The sequence below is a fragment of the Mesoplodon mirus genome, assembly GCF_964341445.2.
Source record: "Mesoplodon mirus genome assembly, chromosome: 2".
Lineage (NCBI taxonomy): Eukaryota > Metazoa > Chordata > Mammalia > Artiodactyla > Ziphiidae > Mesoplodon > Mesoplodon mirus.
In genome coordinates this window covers 14,029,806-14,036,498 of record NC_138977.1, presented here as the reverse complement: position 1 = coordinate 14,036,498, position 6,693 = coordinate 14,029,806, and positions in this window count along the sequence as shown.

The following is a 6,693-nucleotide window of genomic DNA, read 5'->3' as shown; positions in this document are numbered from 1 at the left end:
CACTCAGCCCCACCTGCCGGCCGCCACAGCCGTGCTCCAGCTCCACGTCACTGCCCGAGGCCAGCTTGGCGGAGGCGGCAGCCAAGGCCCCAAACGCACTGGCGCCGGCGCACGGGCAGCTGAACATGCTCCAAAAGCGGCGCCGCATCGCGCCGGCCTGCAGGCGCAGGGTGAATCGGGGGGAGGCGTCGGGGAGGGCGGCGCACACACACAGCCGCCTGCGGCCTGCGACCTTTACGCCACAGGGCGCTACTCCACGGGGCGCTCCGCCACACCTCCGTGGGTGCCCCGCGCCAGCCACCGGCCTGGCGGAGTGCGCTCCGCCATTGGACGGCGGCCTCACGTGACGCGAGGCTTACGTCAGCGGGTTGGCCAATGGAGGCTCCGCGAGGGCCTCGAGGGGCGGGGCCGCCGGCTTCGGTCCTGTCGCCCTTGTCCCCAAGGTGAGCCGCCGCCGCGTTAGGTTTAGGCTTTCCGGGGAGCCTTCCGGGACCGTTGTCCGAGGCTGACAGTGGTACTGTGCTAGCTGTTGTAGAATAACTCTGCGTGATCTAGCAGTTTCAGTCCTTGCCACTAGGGGAGGTCAAGCATCAGCTTCCCCAGGGATTTTTTAAAACGCCGAATCCCGGTCCTGCCCCAGACCCATTGAATCAGAATCTGCGTTTTAACAAGACTCCCAGGAGACTGACCTACACCTTCTCGTTCCGGAAAGCACAAAACGTAGGGATGCTTCGGCAGAGGGCGCTAGAGACCTGCAGACTCAGCAAGAAAGCGGGCTGGAGGGTGGGACGGGGTTGGAGGTTAGGGCGTCTCACAAATCAAATGGCCCAGATGGATACACGCTCATTGGAGGAAATTTAGAAAGCATAATTAGGAGAAAATGTCATCCGTAATCACCCCACTCAGATAATCAGGATTAACATTACTTCCAATTTCCAATGCACTTACTTTTAAAATGTTTTCGTTTAAGAAGTAGTACATTTCTTTGAAAATAAACTGCTATTTAGGTGTATAAAAGCCTACTTCCGCCCTCCAGGAAAGTCACTGTTATTACAGAACTTTTTCTCTATGTATAGCTTTATATATAGCACACGTTAAAAAATAGTATATGTGTGGGACTTTTTTTCTAAACATGATTTCACAGTGCTCATACTGTCCAGCAGCATTCTTTTTTTCCATTCAGTAAATTTTCCTGTTAGTCCTTACTTGCCCTTCTCTCTCACAAGGTGCCTTTGTTGCTCTAATAAAAGCCAGGAAGGTTAGGGACTTCCCTGGCCAGTCCAGTGGTTAAGACTCCATGCTTCCAGTACAGGGGGCACTGGTTCAGTCCCTAGTTGGGGAACTAAGATCCCACATGCCTGCAGTGCAGTGTGGCCAAAAAAAAAAGTTACAAATTGTCTCATTTTGCAGCTGAGAAAATGGAGGCTCAAAGAGGCACGGTGCCACTGAACAAAGAGCTGTGTGAGATGATCCCCCCGGAAAGCTCTTATGTTACTTGGAACCTACAGGAAATTGAGTGGTGTTGCACTGGATAAACTCTTCATGCTTTATAAGGAGTCTTCTTAGAACAAATGATGCCTCCACCTAGCACGAGAGCATCTCAGAGCTACCTCCTCTGTAGGACGAGGTTGTGTGGTTCTGTGCTTGTTACCCTGTTAGCCTGCAAGCTCCTTGAGGGCAAGGACACATTTATTTCTTCTCTAGGTCCCCAGTGCCCAGCACAGGGCCTTGTTCTGGTGATAATGGTTGAGTTGCTACCGTTTTTTGGACACCCTGCTGGGAAGTGATTTCTGTCTCCTGGACAAAAGCTCCTGTGTACATACATACCACCTGCTAGCAATCTTCTTAAAATGAAGATTCTGATTTAGGTCTGGAGCTGGATTGAGGTTCTGCATTTCTACCAGGCTCCCAGATGGTGCTGTGCAGGCATGGTGGGGTGGCGAGACCACACAGAGTAGCAAGACTGTAACTGACGGTTGCCCTCAGCATACTCACGCAACTTGCAGCTTACCTGCCTCCCTAACTGGGCTCCATCAGGCAGATGCCATGCATGTTTTCTCTGTTTCTGCCACAGTGCCCAATACTGTGACCAGCTCCTGTCCTTGCTACAAGTGCTTGAGTGAACAGACTATGATTTGATTATAAAAGATAAATAAAATTTAAAACTTACTCACAGCATCGGAACCGAAAGTGGGGTCCGGCTGCTCACCACTCAAAAGCCAATACAGCGGCAAGACTGGCGGAAAGCAAAGTTTGCTTTATTTTGGATGCTGGCAACAGTGGGTTGGGGGCGGACTCCTCCCCAAAGACTGACTCACCCCCACCCCAACCAGTGGGCAAGAGCTTTTATAAGCAGAGGCAGGGGGCTACGTGCAGAAACAGCACCGTCAGCTCTGACCGTCATCTTGAAATTTGGTCATCGGTGGTCTGACCAGCGTCACCTTGATTGTCTTAAGTACGGTTAATCTTCAGCTCCAGGGTCGATTTGTTTCCATTTCTTTGAGGCCAATTCTCAAACTGTGGCAGCTTATGTCCTGCTTACCTTCTGGTTGTCATGTAGTTAACTTCTTCCACCTGATGGGGGTTTCAGTATCTCTAAGACAGCTCAAAGGATGCGGCTCAGAATATTATCTGTAGCCCTTGAGAAGGAACTAAAGGTCCTTGACTATGCTTAATGACTAAACTGTTATTATTTGGTCTCCTTTGACTGTTTTCCTTTGCTTCTGCATTTTCTCACTTCTCTAATTAAACTTATTCTTTGGCTAAAACTTTTCCATGGACAAAAGGCAGGCTGAAGACATGGGGGGCAAGGACTATAGGGTCCTGATTCATTTCAGCATCATGGTGCAAACTGGAGCACCCTGAACTGGGAGTGTGGAGGGGAAGGAATACCTCATCCCACATATATTTAAAAAGCAATGAAAACAAACCTCAAAGATGGCTTATGGACAAAAGATGACCTGTTGAATTCTGGGAGACCCATTCAAATTCTCCCTCACCTTTAGGGGCTAAAGTCACACACTTAAGAGGCCTTAGGGACCAAGGAGGGAATCTAAATATGAGAACCACCCCGCCCCACCCCGTGTGAGACAGGAGGGATGGGTGTGGCCTGTGACGACCTGGGGAGTGAATGTCTTGTCTCTCTCTTAAGCCTCCTCTCCAAACTTACCTCAGTCTCTTCCTCTCTCTCTTCTCTTTTCACTGTGTCCATTTATTTCTCTGCCCAATTAAACAAATGAGCACACAGGTACTCTGGGCCAGGCCTGTTCCAGGCAGCGGAGTTGCCAGGATGACTAAGATCCCTGCACTCCTTGGGTTCTGGGTTTTTGCAAAACATTCAGTTCTAACTCCCTGTCCTGAACCGGCTTAAGGCTTTATCTCCTTTTCCTCGCTATGAGTGATGTTATGGGATGAATTGTGCCCTCTCAAAAGATATATTGGGAAGTCCCTGGTAGTCCAGTGGTTAGGACTCCGCACTTTCACTGCCAGGGGTGCGGGTTCAATCCCTGGTCCGAGAACTAGGATCACACAAGCTGTGCAGCAAGGCCAGTAGATAGATAGATAGATAGATAGATAGATAGATAGGTGGATAGATAGAAGTCTTAATCCCTGGCACCTGTGAATGTGAACATATTTGGAAATGGGGTCGATTGCAGATGTGATCAAATTAAGATGAGGTCACTAGGATGGACCCTAATGTGACTAGTGTCCTTAGAAGAGACAGAGACCCAGGGGAGAATGCCATGTGACCACAGAGGCAGAGATTGGAGCGATGCATCTACAAGCCAAGGAACACCAAGGGTTGCCTGCAACACCACAATGTAAGACAGGCATGGAACAGTTTGTCCTCTGGAGGCCTGAGCCTTGCCAACACCTTGATTTTGGACTTACAGTGTCCAGAATTGTTAGAGTAAAATTTACCTCTTGAAATTGGCTTCTTGACAGTCTGCCCTGTTTTGAATTCTTTTTCCATTCCCTATCGCAGGACATTTCTAGAGGGTAGGTGTCAATTACAGCCCCCCAGGCCTTGTGAATATGAAGTGTCCGTAAGCATGTTATGAGAAACGGCCACAAGTTAACAGGATTTCTTCATACTCATCTCTGGTTATTCTGGCAACAAGAGCCTTAGAGAAAGTTGTGCTCATGGGTTGTAAATTCGAGTGGTATGTGCCAGAGCAAACACCCAAGGGGACTTCCCTGGTGGTCCAGTGGTTAAAACTCTGCGCTTCCAAAGCAAGGGGCACTGGTTAGATCCCTGTTCGGGGGACTAGGATCCCATGTGCTGCATGGCCAAAAACAAACAAACAAACAAACAAACAAACAAACAACCCAAGGGTTGTATCTCATTAGTTCTTCCCCCTTTCTCTTTACCCCTGGGGCAAATCCCAACCCCTGGGACACCATACTGCAGAGGGAGCTGTCCTCTGGAGGTGGGGAGACTGTAAGGGAGGAGGCTAGAGGCAGGAAACTCACCAGCAGGAGACCTGGAGACCAGCTGACTTTTCAGAGCTCTTCCAGCCTAGAGTCTGCCTGGATCTGGGGATTGTGGTCCCATGAAGAGGGCACCAGGCACTACAGGTCCAAGGAGGGCTCATTTGCTGGCACATCTTTCCCTGTACCCTCAGTCCCAGGACAATCCAGCCTTGGAACCCAAGCCTGCTCAGGCTCCAGGGATGTGACTCTAGCCCAGGTCATCAAGGTCTGTCAGGAACATAGTAGGCATTTCTTTTTTTTTTTTAATTTTAATTTAATTAATTGTTATTTTATATTGGAGTATAGTTGATTTACAATGTTGTGTTGTTTTAGGTGTTCAGCAACTTGATTCAGTTCTACATAGACATATATCTGTTCTTTTTTGGATTCTTTTCCCATATATGTTATTACGAGTTTTGAGTAGAGTTCCCTGTGCTAGACAGTAGATCCTTATTGATTATCTATTTTATATATATGTTAGGGTGTATGTGCTAATCCCAGCCTTTGAGTTTATCCCTTTCCTCCACCTTTCCCCTTTGGTAATCTTAAGTTTGTTTTCTAAGTCTGTGAGCCTGTTTCTGTTTTGTAAATTGGTTCCTTTGTATCAATTTTTGGATTCCACCTATAAGTGATATCATATGATATTTGTCTTTCTCTTTCTGACTTACTTCACTTAGTATGATCATTTCTAGGTCCATCCATGTTGCTGCAAATGGCATTATTTCATTCTCTTTTATGGTTGAGTAATATTCCATTGTGTGTATATATATATATACCACATCTTCTTTACCCATGCATCTGTCAATGGACATTTAGGTTGTTTCCACGTCTTGGCTATTGTAAATAGTGCTGCTATGAACATTGGGGTGCATGTATCTTTTCAAATTAGAGTTTTCTCTGGATATATGCCCAGGAGTGGGATTGCTGGATCATATGCTACTAGATGCTATATTTTGAATGGTTCTACTATATAACAAAATTTTAAGAAATTTCTCTAATATCTCAATTCTACTGGGATAAATTATAGGGTTGGCCAAAAAGTGCATTCGGGTTTTTCCATTCAATGTTATGGGAAAAACTCGAACCCACTTTTTGGCCAGCCCAATATTTTCCTTTTAGAAACCAATTTCAGTAGTTATGAGATAAACATTCATACTCCCCCGCAGTGTACATTCCACTCACATGGTAAGCTTGAATACGACTCTTTTTATTTCAAGCTACTTAAGATTTCCTTATTGTGGAGAAACTATATTCCTCTGCCCCAGGCAGGAGCTAGATTCTAGAGTTTAGAATAAGTTCGGGAAGCTGGTTGTCAGTGAAGGTATCTACGCGCTTCCATTTACCTCTGTATAGTTCATGCATGTGGTTAACTAGGAGATAACTTCCCCCGGTGATCCATGACCCTTTCACCACCCCACTGGTGACTCATTTAAAAAAGTAATAATAAATAAATAAAATGATAGGTCAGGGAAGTACAAGATAAGATTGATTTAGGACTAGTGAACTCATAACCCATGTTTTGCAGAAAACTGTGCTTTTAAAGAGCTACATGACCTAAAAATGCTTTTTTTTTTTTTTTTGGTTTGTTTTAAAAGAGAAACAAGCTTTGTTCAACTTAGTTTTATTGCAAGCTCCAAACGTGCTATTAGACCTTTTGAAATTTGGGCTTATTTTAAAAATAAAAAAGCCCTGGAAATTGTGTCTTCATTTGTCTATACAAAGTTCAACCTGATAATGGGAATAAATAGACATCAGCCCAGTTTTCATGTTTGTTTTCAAAATGTATCAAATCATCCTTTTGCTAAAGTTCTTTCTGATTCCTGTCAGAAACAGTTATGAGAATAAATGCTCACCGCAAGGGGGAGCTGGACCACGAAGAAATTAATGGGTTGTTTTGGAAATAGAAATAAAAACTGGGAGAGTGTAGGTGATTCAGGGTAAAACCATCAGGACTGGCAGAAGTGATGTTCACAGTGATTATTCCATTCGTTCAGTTGTTCAGACCAAAGATCAGAGTCGTCCTGGATTCCTTCCTTCCCAACGAACTAAGCCTGTCTTTCTCTTCTGATGCTTTGACATCTGGGGCCTTGCTGACCCTGGGCCACCAATTCCTTGAGACAGCAAACAACTCATCCTTTCATATGCAAACCAACCAATCCAGAGCCCATCTTGCAACTGGCTTCTTTCAGGGCTCTTTTTTAAACATCTTTATTGGAGTAT